Genomic DNA, 18,086 nt, shown 5'->3' with positions numbered 1-18,086 from the left:
CATGACTACTGCTTCATGCTCTGTCTGTTTATTTCAAAAGTTGTTGGATTCAGCAGAAATACAGTTTATACTGAAGGATCAAAATCCAACACTCCACCACCACTGAAGAACAAGAACCAATGAAATGAAGGGAAGAAAGAGAAAGAGGACAGGACCAGGTCAAATCTCTGACCTGCCTATCCACAATTTTCCGAACGTCATCTATGGGCAAACCCGGAAGTCGGTTTTGCCGGTTACGTTTTCATGGTTTTCAGTCGTTGTCATAGACACAGTTGGCAAGCAAGGAAACGTCACTTCCGGTTAGGGCCGTGGGGGAAAACAAACCGTTTTCCCCATACACACTCATGCAAAAAGGCGGCATTTTAAACCTTTGTCAAACGCTTGTTCGCCGTCCTGTCTTAGTTTTAATCACATGTATATGCTGACAAAGAGCTATATATTAGAAAACTCATCACGATCTGGGTCGATTGCTGTCCGTACATCTTAAAATATAAAGTTTTCACAGCCATAGCCTACACCGAGTCAGCAGGGTCGGCAACCTTCACTTCCGGTCAGAGCGTTACACGTTTGGAGAAGATGAGCGAAGTTCCGATATAAAAGTTCAGGTTGTGGTTTTTGAATTTATTTGCGGTGCAAAATAATACACAATAACTCAGGCAGTGTCTACGAGTGTCTAGAGCCGGCCGGCGGCGACTAAGAGCGTCAGAGCCGTGGGGGAAGACAAATATGACTGACTGTGAAATACCTAATATTTTTAAATGTACGGACAACAATCGACCCAGATCGTGATGAGTTTCTAAAAATATAGCTCTCTGTCAGCATATACATGTGATTAAAACTAAGACAGGACGGCGAAAAAGCCTTTGACAAAGGTTTAAAATGCCGCGTTTTTGCATGAGTGTGTATGGGGGACACGGTTTGTTTTCCCCCACGGCCCTAACCGGAAGTGACGTTTCCTTGCTTGCCGACTGTGTCTATAGTTGCGGTAAACGCATGGATCTATTAACGCTGGCTTTTAACACGGATGTCCATTTGTGTGATATCCACTGTTAAAAGCTGGTGTGATGATCCATGCCTTTTACAGATTTTCATTGGAAATAAATAAATAAAAATACATGCATTTACCGCGACTACTGAAACCATGGAAACGTAAACATAAAATTCCACCGGAAGAGCAAAACCGGCAAAACAGGCTACGTTTTTGACGTTCGGAAAAAGGTGGATATAGTCATAGATTGATTTTATATCCCTGATGTCCCCTGACAAAATTACTGAACACGCAAATCAAAAACAAGACTGTGTTGTGATTAGTTGTGATTAACTGAACTCAAGACATTGTGTGTGTTTGACTTCACACTGCTGTCACTGAAGTCTGATGTGACAATCAGTTAGTACTGAGGTACACTGTCACTCCCAAAGGTTTGGCACAGACGAAAGGTTTTGTTTCGGAGCATTTGTGATCGTTCCAGTACGGATCTGTAAGAAGAAGAGAGAGTTTATTTACAGTTAATATTTCACAGTTGCTACACACATGCTGACAGCTGACATAGGCTGAAGGTGGAGTTCACACTGGTCAGGTCACCAAACAGAGCAGAGAGAGAGAGAGAGAGAGAGAGATGTGGACCAACAGTCAACCTAATGTGCATCATGTGTTTGGACTGAACCTGCACAAACACATGCTGACACAGGGACAACATCAGACTCAGGTGGTGCACACTTGCAGATACCTGTTGGCATCCACCTGGACATCAAACATGACTGATCTCTGAACAGGGCAGAGTCAGTAGTCATTATTTGACTCTGTATGAATGGTTGTTCTTTATATAGTATGTTATGATCTGTCCATTGTTATAAGGCTCCAATAATCAAATCCCAAACACAAATCACCAGTAAAAGGTCAAGAAATCATAAATACCACGAAAATTAGTCTCCACACAGTGTTCTTTTTTCCCTGCGTTGTCGGGTTGCCCTTTAGCCCAGGCGTTGTAGTCAAACTTTGAGCCATCACTCCACATCCATGTGGACTCCTGGAAGAGAAAGTACAGGTTACCTCTTTAAGCACAGGGCACATCAGATGCTTTGTGTCTAAATGTTTCACCTTCATCAGGTCATGGGCTCCAATCCAGGAACGTTTATCAGAGCCACTGTTTTTCCGAATCAGGTCCCTGACGAACTCGTGTTCTTCAGCGCTGTGGATGGAGGCTAATTTCCCACCAAGACTGATGCAGGTGACCTGATGACCAAGGTAATGAAATGAGAGAAATATACATATACCTACATATCGGTTGTTGACAAATAAGAAGTAAAACAAATTTATATTCATGTAGTTCGAAATCTGATGTTTGAGAATATACTTTTTCAATTTTTTCACTGTTTTTTTGAACATCTTCTCTGACCTGCACCATAAATGTGTCCTATGGTGTGACGTAAAATAAATTAAAGCAGAAGTAAGTGATATATTTGTGTTAATATAAGTCTTAAATAGTTATATCTTCCGACAGCAATCACTTACATAGAGTGTTTGGTCTGAAACACGGGTCTGTCAGTCACTCTGCTCTGCTCTGAGCCGAGGAGAAAACATTTATCGTATCCTACAGTTTTTATCCAATGAGGAGAGAGAACGGCATGCAGGGCTGTGTGTGCAGCCAAGGAACGCCGTGAATGTGGCGACGTAGGGACAAGGACTGTTATGGTGCGTTCAAGGAAACTCGTATTTTTCCGACCGTGAAGTCGTACCAGTTCGATCTGGTACGAGTTCACCGGTCGGAAGTTACGAGTGGCCGTTATAGTGACTTTCACCGGTAAAACAGGTCGGAAAAACACGAGTGGGTTGCCTGGAACGCTACAAAGTCGTAAGTTGTGACTTGAAGCTGTAATTTACGATTTCAAAAGCCTGCCTGGAACGCAGCATTAGCGAAAACGACCGGACCACTTACTTCTGCTTTAAGAAAAACTTCAATACTACACAAATAGCATGAGACAGATTTATCTTAATTGTGAGACACTTATTTTCATATAGTGTTATCTATTTAATGAGAAATTATGAATAACATTTTTTCCCCATGACTTGTTGACTGTTTTCAATAAATGCAATGAATGCGAGTCAAACTTTGATGTCAACTTTTCAAAACTGTTGAAAAAATTGAAATAATCCAAGGTGAATGATGATAATATGATAAGAAAATTTGTAAAAAAAAAAAAAAAAAAATCTTATTTAATTGTTTAAAATGCTTTTTTAAAGAGACCTTGTCCTCCAGTGTGACATATTTGTCCTTGTCCAGCTTGACAGCTAAAGCCTACCAAAGGTGTCACACTGAAGGACAAATCGTGTCACACTAAAGGACATTTCAGCCTTTTGTGTTAGTTAAAGCAGAAGTAAGCGATCCGGTCGTTTTAGCTAACTTCTTGTCAGCCGATGGAGTTAGCAGTCCCCGCCCTCGTCATGGATCTATTGGTCCTCGTCGCTACGTCACCACATTCACGCGCATCCCTTGGCTGCACACACAGCCCTTCATGCCGTTCTCTCTCCTCATTGGATAAAGGTTGTAGGATACAAGGAAAGTTTTCTCCTCGGCTACAGCAGAGCAGCGTGACTGACAGACCCGTGTTTCAGACCAAACACTCTATGTAAGTGATTGCCGTCAGAAGATATAGGCTAACTATTTAAGACTTATATTAACACAAACATTCCGCTTAGTTCTGCTTTAATTACTGTTCTATTCCTAGCTAACCTATCTTTAGAGGTTACCAGTTAGCATTTTAATTCTCCGTAATTATGTAGTTTAACCAACAGTTTTTAATCAAGAAATATAATTTTGTGACGTCACACCAAAAGACAACAAAACTGAACACTTTCATGGTGGTTCGGAAAAAGTTAAATATTTGAATAATGCTGAGACAAGAATTTACCATATTGGCTTCATAAGAGGCTTCAGTAACAGGAATTTGAATGGGGTCCTTCAATTAAATAAAGTTGTTTGTGGAATTGCCCGATTTAAAATCAGAACAAGGTGTCACACTGAAGGACATGGTTTTCTGTGACAAAATGTATCAAGTTCTTCGCATTTAGAAATACAGTGTAGTATATGGATGAAAAAAGTGATTGCCATTTATTAAAATAAACACTTGTAAAATTATCCCTCAGTTATTTATAAACATTTTATGCTTTTAAAAAAAAAACATATAAAAGTTGTAATTCGTTTTACAATTTTGAGATTTGACTCCTATACTGTTTTGTATTATTCCATTATGGGGAGGAGTGGGAGAGAAGAGGAAGAAGCAGGGAAGGGGACGAAATATGAATGATTGACTGATTGATCGATTGTTTGCCGATGTTCTTTTTTTTTCTTTTCTCTCCATCATGTGTTTTGTTTTCTCTTATCACAAGCTACCTTACACACAGGCATTGCCTGTCCCTTCCAACCAGCAGAAAATTATGATACTGTAGTGGGTTGGAAAATGTTTCTTAATGTAAACAGCCAGTTGAGAACCATTCTAACATATTACACAGACACACAACATTACACATTGTTTTGTATTGAAGCAATACACATTTACTGTGTGATCATATTGTTCTAATACCTCTGCATCAGCCGCATCCTTGGCAACGGCTTGGTAGATGAAACAGCGAGAGCCAAACCCAGTCCAACCAGAGGGACAGTCACCTGTAACAGAGTTAGATAGTTAGATAATAATGGTGGATTGAAAATAAATCTCATTCAGGTGGAGGAAAGCTAACAACTCTCATTAATGGTTGACAGAGCACCTGTAAAGTAGAGCGATAGTCTACATGTAGTTACTTGTCCCAATGCACTTGTACTCTGCCTCTAGTCTACTGTACATGGCTGGGAGTAACTGCTGCAAAGTTCATTAGATAGTTAGAAATACTAAATATTGCTACTACTGATTGAAATGTTTCAGCTTTCATTTAGACATTTACATTTAACACCAAGAGTAAAGTCTGTATGTACAGTATGATGATGTTTCTGACAGCCTTGTGCCAAATGTGGCCCAGTGTCTCTTCAGGAAACCCCAACATTAGATTTGATTAGTTAACATCATTAAGCACATGACACAAACAATGTAAACATACAATGTGATAAATAATATTAATATTAATAATAAAAAAGAAAAGAAAAGCAGCTACAAACCTGGTACATTGATTTCATTGGAGGTGGACGTCTGAGAACATAGAGAGCAGATTGTTAATATCAGTGTCAGCAGTCCCTCTGTAATGGGCTGAGACTGGTATTTTGTCTATTTAAGCTAGGGTCATGTTCTTTAGCACTGTTTGTTTTCATTAACTGGGTATCAGAGAGTTGTACTCACAGCTCCTTCAAACAACAGTCCACCAGTGAAACAGAGGAGGAAGACCACCTGAAAATGTGACGCCATCTCTGGAAAGACAACAAAACAAGCTGACTGTGTAGTCTTTTGCAGCAGTATAGTGACCTCAGTGATTGTAAACCTGAATGATTTAAGAGAACAATCTATTTATTTATTATTATGTATGAATTTCAGTTGATAGGTGGTAAACCATCAAATGTTCACTTACCTTTAGTGGTATCTGACACAGGAGGAGAAACAAACAGGCAGGTTGTTGGGGGTGGATATCCATCCTGCCCTTCTCCTTTTATACAGTACCTGACCAGATAGCAAAGAATCACTGAAACGGTGTTATACCAACATTCAGTTGTCATTGTCATTAAGTGAATCCAGGTTGAACTGTGATGTTGATTCTTCATCAGTTTCCACCCTTAACTAATATTGAAACCATGTTGATTTTCTAACTAAAGATACATGGAATTTCAATGGTATTTCTATCAACACAAACATTGAAACAATGTTGAAAATTCAACCTAATTAAAGATTCATGCACTTTCAACAATATTTCAATTGATATTAAACCACAAAAATGACTAAATATGCATAAATAAAAAATAGGTTAATAATTATACGAATCCTGCTTTAGTTATACAGTCAGGATGTTAGGTCTAACTGTAACAAGTTTTCCCAATATATTCACTTTATCTACATATAAAAATTAATACAAAATATTTAGATATGTAAAATGTAAAAACAAGATGTATCTCATGCAGCGAGTGTAGTTATTACGTTACAGTATCTCTGCTTTAAATATCCCACATTTTTATTTTGAAAACAGGAAGTCGGTACACACTGTAGTCTCTGTGTGTTTACGGTAAAGTCTGCAGTAGCTACGGGTACACTTAAAATGTTGGAGTGGCGAATGTCTGTCAAATATCCAATAACTTAATTGAAGTGCATTGTGACATGTTTTCAGATTTAAATGACTGCATATTTGTTTGCATTGAGAACTAGTTACACACTAATGTATTCAATGCATTGCATTGCACTTATTGTATTGCCTGAGTTGTCAATGCTTGTCATGTTGTAGTATTGTGTGTTGGATGTTTGTACATACAGGGTGACGATTAATTTCCCTTCACAGGGATTAATAAAGTAAACCAACCAACCAAGAAAAAAAAAATCAATTATATCAGGGAGACCGAGACCAGGCAGCAGTTGTCAAGGCAGATTTCAAAAATTGTCAGAATCTCAGAAATTCTGTTATCTAAACAAAAATCTGATAATACATGGGATCTGGCATGGGGTTGGACATTTCTGTAAGGTTTGGTGAGTTTTCGCCCATGGGAAGTATGATTTCCTTGGAAGTAGAAAGAGGAAGATAAGACTGGACCTTAGTGCAAAATTTTGTGAGCTTTCGCCCATGTTCCGGTGCAAGCTTCTTTTTTTTTTTTTTAATTTAGAGGCTTGGTGTGATGTCACCATGAGAACATCTGGCATTTTGATATGTCATTATCATCACCCTTGCTGGGTCTCGATCCCACATCCCATCGCACCAAGAACCAGCTCTTAACTCACTGAGCTAATTATCTGGAAGAGAGGCTTGCTGTGTGACTTCTCAAATAGACTCAGGGAGTCAGTGTCTGGGCAGCTGTTGGTAAAGCAGATTTCAAAAATGGTCAAAATGTCAGAAATTCTGTTATCTAAACAAAAATCTGTTAATACATAAATTGCATCTAGACAGCATGGAAATGTTGGTGATTTGTTTTTAACGATAAGTGTTTTGCTTCATAAGAGAAAATCTGATGCTTTAAAATACCATTCTTACATTGACTGCAGTGGTTCCCATGAGAGCAGAATGCAAAATGTTCTCAAAAATTCAGTTTTTGAGATAAAATTCTGATATTTGCTAAACTTCATCAACCAGGACTCCAAAATATTATATATTCTCAAGATTGAAAATGTATTCAGCAGGAATTGGATGGTATATGTTTACAGTACTGTTTACAGTCAAACGTTTTCATGCACTGTGGGCTCAATTTTTGACAAATCAAAAATCCAAGAAACAAGTTTTGTGGAGGACAGTCTGAAGATGCTCTGCAGCAAGTTTGGTGACAATTGAGCAAAAATTGTGGGAGGAGGTTTTAAAAGTTTAAAAGTTAAAAAAAAAAAAACAGAGTGATGGACTTCATAATTTGTAATAAGTTTAAGTGGACAAAAGTTTCAGCAGTAGGGCTACATTTTGGTGAAAGTTGCAAAACTGTAGCATGTATCGTTGGTTTGGTAGGAATTTTGAAAGTTTTTAAATTTAAACGCTTATTGTGCCCCCCCTAGGAGGGGAGGGCACATGTCCTTGGTGTTGAGTAAATCTGGCATGGGGCCGGACATTTCTGTAAAGTTTGGTGAGTTTTCGCCTATGGGAAGTATGACTTCCTTGGAAGAAGAAAAAGAAAGAAAGAAAGAAAGAAAGAAAGAAAGAAAGAAAGAATTCCTCGGAATACAATAGTGTCCTGGCAGCTTAGCTGCCCGGACCCTAACTAATCAACTGCACTTTGCCCTTTTTTCCCCCAGTTATTCCACCTCTGGCTCAAACTATTGTCAACAGCACCATCTGCAGGTGATGTGTGTAATTGCTGACAACTACAACATCACAGTCATAATAACACAGATACGTATGTGTTGTGTCCCGTCAGGACAAGTAAAACCATCAAGTCATAATTACTCATTATCTGCTGTACTTTCCTTGTTAACAAGGCCACATTCTTCACAGGCAGACCCAGATAATAGGGTCGAACACAATGAAAACACTGTGAACTTATGTTAAATACATTAAAGTGCACCACCTGTGTGGTTGTTATTACTAAGGCATCAATAGTTTGTGGTTTGTGAGTGATATCTGATTATTTGTGAGTTAATTTGATCTACCAATGCTTGTTTATCAAAACCCTTAAACCACCTATATAAGCCACTGACATTTTAAATGATTTTTGGTTTTAAATACCACTCTATAAACACTACTGAGTTAGTTAACATTACACCCAATGCCACTCCCTTTCATCCATGTTCAGTCTATGATGTTAACGTCATCAACAATATCCTGAAATTCTTTATGAATTCATCAACTCAAGATTTCAGGAAAGCAGAGTTTGAATCATGTTGAACAGTTTACAAATTTCACACAAGCATCATTGAAAAGTACAGCACATCATGTACACAAATAGAAAAATTAGAGCCATTCCATTAAAAAAAACTATTTAAAAGGGATAATCAGTGGGCCCTCCACCCTATGAAAGCTGGGCCATGTGCTCTCACTCTCTCTCCCGTCCACCTGCTGACCACTCATCCATGCATTGCATTCATGGTGACTCCAAGTGACTTCCACACCTCATTTGGTTTATGTTTTTAGTTACAATAAATGTTCTTAGTTAAATGATTGTCACATTCACTGAGCCAGTTTGTGACAGTTAGCTACTTTGTGCTGGGTGATGGATGCTGTTGTTCATATAGAGCGTCGTGTACAGGAAAATACTTAGCACACAGTCCTGCACTGCTCTTTAAAATTGTAACTTGTTTGGCAAAAAAGTGGTATTTTGGTGGAAAATTGATTTAGTAGCGGTTTTACAGTTGCCCAGTAGGTGGCACTAGCGCAAAACCATAAAAGGCCTTGACCTGCAATCCCAGAACTGCGGGCCTGAATCTGCAGCGGATCCATGATCTGCAGCCTCCAGGATGGAGCCAAGGGCTGTCACACAACAAATCCCTGGATGAAAAGACACAAATCAGTGCAGAGAATTAATTACAATGCTTCTGACTGGGTGTCACTATTTTTGAGGTTTTTATTGTATTTTGAATATGGAACTGAAAATATATAATGCATTGTGAACTTCAGTGAACTCGTAAGCCACTCCAACATTTCAAATGCACCCGTATTGCAGACTTTACAGTAAACACACGGAGAAGACGACTAGCCTACAGCGTGTACCAACTTCCTGTTTTCGAAATAGAAATGTGTGATAGGCTACTCTAGAACAACAACGATAAAATGACAAAAAAAAAAAACTCAGGGATGTACAATAACATTACATGCGTATAAAGCTGATAATAAGTCTCTTCTGGTTTAATGTCAGTCTGTCAGAACAACATGTGGAGTTAAGAGCAAGATACCAGTTGGAGCTCCCATTCAAAGTCAATGAGGTTCTTCAGTAGCCTAGTGTGGAGACATAGGCTATAGCCTACTGTTGCAGACATCTTCAGGACGGCTATTTTTGGTTCCCCTCTCTGGATAGATACCATGAAGCGCCTGAAAGCAAAATAGTCTATGATCAGACTGAATGGAAAACTAAAAAATTTTGTTGTGTAAAATAGGTAGGCGTTTTCCAATAATAGCCTTCAAGTATCAGCAACATCAATTTCTACATTTCTAAAAAAGTCTATAAACAATTACCAATCACAATGAAAATGAAAACACCAAGCAGTATAGGCAAGGGCTCGCACAAGGACTATGGGTTGTCTCAGTGTCAGCTGCAGAGAAAGACACCTGTAAGGTTTAACAGGTTTTTATCTAATAGCAAATGACAAATCCACATAACTTAAAAACAACAAAATATATTGAATCCATAAACTCAAATTGCAACAACAAAGTGTAATATCGACTCTTAAAAGTATGTGTATATCTGTCGGAAAGGTTATTCTATGGAATAGTTTAGATGTACAGTAGAGGTTAAACTCAGTAAAAACGTTAATCAATTTAAAAGGAAGTTTAGAAAAGGAGTGTTTGAAATGTATAACCGGGAGGAGGAGATAAATTATGTAAATTGATGAGATGACTGTGGGGAGGAGGGGTTTCGGAGAGTGACCTTGTGATTTGGTTGTCTTAACGTTGTATGTGTGTTGTCTGGGTGAAATATATAAGCTTTGCTTCTTCCATCCCCATTTCAAACCGTGTTTGTTATTGTAGTGTCTGTTGTTGTTGTTTGTTCCTGTTCGATATATGGTTATATGGTGTCCTGTGGATTTTCTTGTTATGTTGTACGTGAATTATCATTTTGTTGGTTTGAAATAAATATTATCTAATCTAATCTCACCAATAAGACAAAGACCTTAAGAGTTGTTTTGTTACCATAGAAATTGTGCGTGTATGTAGACTTTAGACCCTCACATCCTCACCCAGTTTTATCTGAAACAAAAACTTACACTTACAAAGACTTACACCCCGTGGAGAAATGAGGAAATCACAAAACTACATGTTACATGTGTGGCAGGACAAAGGAGGGCCAGGGCAGGGTTTGAACCATAGTCTTCTGGGTAAGAGTTATGTGTGCTGACCATTCAACCAAACCATAGACACAGTCGGCAAGCAAGGAAACGTCACTTCCGGTTAGGGTCGTGGGGGAAAACAAACCGTGTCCCCCATACACACTCATGCAAAAACGCGGCATTTTAAACCTTTGTCAAAGGCTTTTTCGCCGTCCTGTCTTAGTTTTAATCACATGTATATGCTGACAGAGAGCTATATTTTTAGAAACTCATCACGATCTGGGTCGATTGTTGTCCGTACATTTAAAAATATTAGGTATTTCACAGTCAGTCATATTTGTCTTCCCCCACGGCTCTGACGCTCTCTTAGTCGCCGCCGGCCGGCTCTAGACACTCGTAGACACTGCCTGAGTTATTGTGTATTATTTTGCACCGCAAATAAATTCAAAAACCACAACCTGAACTTTTATATCGGAACTTCGCTCATCTTCTCCAAACGTGTAACGCTCTGACCGGAAGTGAAGGTTGCCGACCCTGCTGACTCGGTGTAGGCTATGGCTGTGAAAACTTTATATTTTAAGATGTACAGACAGCAATCGACCCAGATCGTAATGAGTTTTCTAATATATAGCTCTTTGTCAGCATATACATGTGATTAAAACTAAGACAGGACGGCGAACAAGCGTTTGACAAAGGTTTAAAATGCCGCCTTTTTGCATGAGTGTGTATGGGGAAAACGGTTTGTTTTCCCCCACGGCCCTAACCGGAAGTGACGTTTCCTTGCTTGCCGACTGTGTCTATGTCTGCGTGTTCATTCATTTTAATGTGTGTTTGTATGTGTATGGGAGGATTGGGTTTTCTTCATTTTTTCTTCTTCCTTTCTTTTCAATGTTTTTAACCCTGTGAAGCACTTTGTGTTGCTCCAAGCATTAAAAGTGTTGTATGAATAAGATAAAGTTGAAGTTGTTGTTGGTGATACATTACATCACTATTCTGAAGAAAAACCAGGCCTACAAGACAAATATGTATCTGTATGTGCAAAGAGGACAAAAGGAAGTGTCAGGGTTAAAGTCAAGTTTGCATAAAATGTTTGTTATTTTAGTAATGGGAGAAAGCACAGACAGTCTTTGCTTATGATGCCTTCTTCAATTCAGGCATACCACCAAGTTCAGCTGGGAGAGTCCAAAAACAATGCGCTCAGCCCTCCAAAAGTATAAATGGGTGCTGAAACCTCAAAACAAAAGTCCAGATAGAAAATATACAAAAAGTACAGGACTGCACTCCAATGTAAAATATTTATTGCCTCACAAACATCTGGGGAAACTCACCATCTTTCCAGTTCTAGGATGGGGGAACTGGTTTCCTCTGCTTTGGTTAGGGCAATGGACACAGTTAAAACAAGGAAAGTTGCCACTAAATGCTTTAGACAGAAAATGAGAAGGTTTTGTTGATGTATCAGATTTCACTTGGTAAATTGCTTGGAGTCAGCTGCCTTTTAAAGAATAATATGGGTGATACTTGCAAAACAATTTCCGGATCTGTGTTTAGAATATGCCAATGCTTGTTTATAACTTTTTTGAGTGCATTGGAAATAGGACTGTATAGGTGCAGACCATAGAAACTGAGTGACCAGAGAAAACCTTATCCTTTAGCTCCAATAAAACATCTCTATGAATGGAAACACCATGGAAAAAGCTGCCGCCCCTCCACTGCCTTAAAATTTGGCTGTATGGCAAACTCCTCTTCAGCAAAAGTGGATGATAATAAAGAAAAGTGTTCCTATCTGTTTCTTTTATTATACACCTCTGTACATAGACCATTAACAGTGTGTACCAACTTCCTGTTTTCGAAATAGAAATGTGTGATAGGCTACTCTAGAACAACAACGATAAAATGACAAAAAAAAAAAACTCAGGGATGTACAATAACATTACATGCGTATAAAGCTGATAATAAGTCTCTTCTGGTTTAATGTCAGTCTGTCAGAACAACATGTGGAGTTAAGAGCAAGATACCAGTTGGAGCTCCCATTCAAAGTCCATGAGGTTCTTCAGTAGCCTAGTGTGGAGACATAGGCTATAGCCTACTGTTGCAGACATCTTCAGGACGGCTATTTTTGGTTCCCCTCTCTGGATAGATACCATGAAGCGCCTGAAAGCAAAATATGATCAGACTGAATGGAAAACTAAAACATTTTGTTGTGTAAAATAGGTAGGAGTTTTCCAATAATAGCCTTCAAGTATCAGCAACATCAATTTCTACATTTCTAAAAAAAGTCTATAAACAATTACCAATCACAATGAAAATGAAAACACCAAGCAGTATAGGCAAGGGCTCGCACAAGGACTATGGGTTGTCTCAGTGTCAGCTGCAGAGAAAGACACCTGTAAGGTTTAACAGGTTTTTATCTAATAGCAAATGACAAATCCACAGAACTTAAAAACAACAAAATATATTGAATCCATAAACTCAAATTGCAACAACAAAGTGTAAGATCGACTCTTAAAAGTATGTGTATATCTGTCGGAAAGGTTATTATATGGAATACTGTAGTTTAGATGTAGAGGTTAAACTCAGTAAAAACGTTAATCAATTGAAAAGGAAGTTTAGAAAAGGAGTGTTTGAAATGTATAACCGGGAGGAGGAGATAAATTATGTAAATTGCTGAGATGACTGTGGGGAGGAGGGGTTTCGGAGAGTGACCTTGTGTTTTGGTTGTCTTAACGTTGTATGTGTGTTGTCTGGGTGAAATATATAAGCTTTGCTTCTTCCATCCCCATTTCAAACCGTGTTTGTTGTTGTAGGTTCTGTTGTTGTTGGTTGTTCCTGTTCGATATATGGTTATATGGTGTCCTGTGGATTTTCTTGTTATGTTGTATGTGAGTTATCATTTGGTTGGTTTGAAATAAATATTATCTAATCTAATCTCACCAATAAGACAAAGACCATACAAGTTGTTTTGTTACCATAGAAATACAGTGTGCGTGTATGAGTAGACCCTCACATCCTCACCCAGTTTTATCTGAAACAAAAACTTACGCTTACAAAGACTTACACCCCGTGGAGAAATGAGGAAATCACAAAACTACATGTTATATGTGTGGCAGGACAAAGGAGGGCCAGGGCAGGGTTTGAACCCTAGTCTTCTGGGTAAGAGTTATGTGTGCTGACCATTCAACCAAACCATGTCTGCGTGTGTTAATGTGTGTTTGTTTGTGTATATGGGGGGTGGGAGGGTTGGGTTTTCTTAATTTTTTCTTCTTCCTTTCTTTTCAATGTTTTTAACCCTGTGAAGCACTTTGTGTTGCTCCACGCATTAAAAGTGCTATATGAATACGATAAAGTTGAAGTTGTTGTTGGTGATACATTACATTAGCCTGACAAGCCAGACTATATCATTAAAATGTATAGTCTGGCAACGACCGGTAGACCTCGGCTCAATCCAGGGGGCGGGATGAAGGCTGTCTTTCAAACTGCCTCTGCACCAATAGGGTAGCGCTACGACCAATCAGAGCAAAGAGCAGGATGACGTTAGCCTGACAAGCCAATTAAAATGTATATCGTCATCGTGTTAAGCCCGCCCAACGACTCTCTAAACAGATAGAGCGCTGTGATTGGTGAACACAATCGGTGTTCGAGACTCAAAAAGTTTCTATGGCTCGTTTCTAGACCCACCTACGGAGCAAATATTTTTGCTGCCGCTAGGGTGCGTCTAGATTTCTAGGCTAACATTACATCACTATTCTGAAGAAAAACCAGGCCTACAAGACAAATATGTATCTGTATGTGCAAAGAGGACAAAAGGAAGTGTCAGGGTTAAAGTCAAGTTTGCATAAAATGTTTGTTATTTTAGTCATGGGAGAAAGCACATACAGTCTTTACTTATGATGCCTTCTTCAATTCAGGCATACCACCAAGTTCAGCTGGGAGAGTCCAAAAACATTGCGCTCAGCCCTCCAAAGGTATAAATGGGTGCTGAATCCTCAAAACAAAAGTCCAGATAGAAAATATACAAAAAGTACAGGACTGCACACCAATGTAAAATATGTATTGCCTCACAAACGTCTTGGGAAACTCTCACCATCTTTCCAGTTCTAGGATGGGGGAACGGTTGAAACATAGGTAAGGCCGCCTATGCAGTTGTATCATGTGAAGAGCTCAACTGATTATAGTTGACAGTTAAAAAAAAAATCTGCAGCTGTTTATAAATATAAATCGTTTAAAGGAGTATTATCGCAAAATTCGGCCACTAGATGGAGCCAGGCGGAGCTTATCAGATATAAACAAGTGGGCAGCTGTCAGAGAGAGAGAGCAGCCTCGTTTAGTCCCCCCCCGCCCCCTCCTTCTCCCTCTCCCCTCCTCCTCCCTCAGCAGGCTGAATGAACGTGCAATCGCGGGAAAAAGTAAACTCGCTAGTGGAAGCGGCAGCTCTACGTCGCGCACAACCACAACAACGACAACAACAACTGAAACGTCCTCCTCCTTAATAACGCTGAGAGGACAGCTGAAGAAAGACACAGGGACGTGGAGACAAAGTGTTCTACCAGCGATTCAGTGACTGTGAGCACCCTAACACTGCTACATTACTTACTGTTGCATATTTGTCCGGTTCGGAGGTCGGATTTGCGAGTTCCGAGTGCATTTTAACGCAGCAAGTGCCGGGCCGGCTTGGATCATAACAAAGACAAATGCTGCATTTGCCCCACGGACACTATACTGTTGGCGATTTTTTTTGTAAATTTACTTATGGCTCCCCCCGACCCATCTTTTGCATATGTCAGCTTATTTTATGCTATTACTGCTGTATTTGCGATAATGCTCCTTTAAGTCCTTTTTCACTTTCTTTGCACAACAAAACAGTTTTGAAAATGTCACTTCAAGCTCATGGAATTTTGTTTTGATGGTGTCAGTGGCTGTTTCATCGACCAAATGGTTTAATGAATGAATCAAAAAGGAATGGATAAGGATGACAGCAATGAGCTGCAGCAGTAACAGTGTCTCCTGTGAGCCTGGCCGAGCTCTACTCTCCTCAGATATCTTGGATTGAACCTGGTGTCAACAAATTCATATCAGAAAAAATGCTTAAAGCATTTACTGTATGAGTACCTCACTAGAGTATTTGGGTTCAAGCTACTTCACACATTCTCTCTTTCTACATTTATGAGCTCTTGCAAATACTACAACTGCATAGAAGAAGAATATTAAACCATTGACCTATTTGACATTAATATAATAGAACTAATAGAATAATAGAACTACTAAATGTAGAAATGTCCTGTTTTGCTCTTGTATTCTGACTGTGGATAAAAGTTGTGATTTTTCCAAACATCAATGTCTGATTCCCAGATTCTGCCTGTTCTGACAGGCTGAACCAAAAAACCATTCACAACACTGGAGCTCACTGAGTCTGCTAACCATCTGAACTTGGAGCTGATTTGGGCCTTGAAAGGTTTCTAGTCTTAGTTTCCATTGTTAGACACCTGTGATTTTATTATTATTATTATTATTATGATCACCATTATGTATATATATATATATATATATATATATATATATATATATATATATATATATATATATATATATATATATATATATATATATATCATTATATAATGATATATATATAGTGCAGCTGCTTATTTGATTCAGAAAGGTTTTGTCTGTATAATGACTCGGGTGAAAGAAGACATGTGGCTGTTTTTTCTCTCCTCCGTTCATGCTCAGTTCTGTGTTGTTTTCATTTCCCTGTTTGTATCAAAGTGTATGCAATGACAGTAAATGGACATGACTACTGCTTCATGCTCTGTCTGTTTATTTCAAAAGTTGTTGGATTCAGCAGAAATACAGTTTATACTGAAGAATCAAAATCCAACACCCCACCACCACTGAGGAACAAAGAACAAGAACCAATGAAATGAAGGGAAGAAAGAGAAAGAGGACAGGACCAGGTCAAATCTCTGACCTGCCTGTAGTCATAGATTGATTTTATATCCCTGATGTCCCCTGACAAAATTACTGAACATGCAAATCAAAAACAAGACTGTGCTGTGATTAGTTGTGATTAACTGAACTCAAGACATTGTGTGTGTTTGACTTCACACTGCTGTCACTGAAGTTTGATGTGACAATCAGTTTGTACGATCAGTTAGCACAAAGGTTTGGCACAGACGAAAGGTTTTGTTTCGGAGCATTTGTGATCGTTCCAGACCGGACCTGTAAGAAGAAGAGTAGTAGTAGTCATTATTTGACTCTGTATGAACTTACATGTTGTTCTTTATATAGTATGTTATGATCTGTCCATTGTTATAAGGCTCCAGTAACCAAATCCTGAACATAAATCACCAGTAAAAGGTCAAGAAATCATAAATACCAAGATAATTAGTCTCCACACAGTCTTCTCCGTCCCCTCCTGCGTTGTTGGGTTCCACTTCATGCCAGACTGTGTAGTCAAACTTTGAGCCATCAGTCCACACCCATGTGGACTCCTGGAAGAGAAAGCACAGGTTACCTCTTTAAGCACAGGGCACATCAGATGCTTTGTGTTTAAATGTTTCACCTTCATGATGTCATGAGCTCCAATCCAGGAACGTTTATCAGAGCCACTCTTTTCCCGAATCAGGTCCCTGACGAACTTGTGTTCTTCAGCACTGTGGATGGAGGCTAAGGGCCGGATTTACTAAGATCCCAGATAACGGGCGCTATATTGTTTGCGCCCGCTATAATATTGCGTGTTTGGTTAGTGCACGCAAAACAGGTGATCTACTAAGAGTAACCCGCTAAATGAAAACACGTGCAAACCGCAATATGTAAATGAGGGTTTTGCGCGTCGTAATCGTTTCCGCCATGGAGAGAGTGGACAGAGAGCTGGACGGACGAAGGGACAGAATGACATTTGATCCGATGCATACAGTGACAGCATGTGTGTTCATCTCTCTCGCGCTCTGTTTAGATAAATAAACACAAATCGCTACAGGGCCCAACTCGTCATATAGTGACGAACAGGCAGCAGCTGCAGCGACAATCACACACCTATAATATGTGTGTGTGCCGCCCATGATCCAGTGGATTAATTGAGAGCTCAGGTGGGACACACGGATCTAAACGCTCTGACCACTGAGCAGAGGGATCAAAGACGGGCAAAGGCAGCGGTGACGTGTCTCATTCCGGGACCGGGACTGAGAGACGGAGCTGAGCAGCCAGGTGAGAGGAGAGGAGAGGAGAGGAGAGGAGCGCACTGCAGGACAGACGTGCCCCGTGCGCAACGGCGCGTAAATGACTTTTAACACGGCTGAAAAACTGTTACAGAATTACCCAGACGTGAGGAAATGCAGAGATGTAAGATCATGGGGCTCTGACAGGTATCAAATCAATAAACACATACGTTTTGGCAAAGTTGTATCAGTTAGTACATGGTTTTCAGGCGTGGTGAATAAAGACGCAAAAACAGCCACCGCAATCTCTTCCTGGTTTGGTAAATCACATTGCGTGCGCTAAATAAATCT

At 39.4% G+C, this 18,086-nt stretch overlaps 1 long non-coding RNA gene across 1 annotated transcript; it reads right to left on the bottom strand.

The window, feature by feature from the left end:
* Positions 1-16,379: 16,379 nt before the first annotated feature.
* Positions 16,380-17,068, bottom strand: LOC310995578. Its single transcript, XR_014595838.1, has 2 exons — positions 16,955-17,068; positions 16,380-16,797 (listed from the first exon to the last, which is right to left on the bottom strand). It is a non-coding gene; the product is annotated as an uncharacterized lncRNA (long non-coding RNA).
* Between the last annotated feature and the right edge of the window lie 1,018 nt (positions 17,069-18,086).

The sequence above is a fragment of the Trachurus trachurus genome (assembly GCF_905171665.1).
Source record: "Trachurus trachurus genome assembly, chromosome: 13".
Lineage (NCBI taxonomy): Eukaryota > Metazoa > Chordata > Actinopteri > Carangiformes > Carangidae > Trachurus > Trachurus trachurus.
This window is presented reverse-complemented; position numbering and strand designations above follow the sequence as displayed.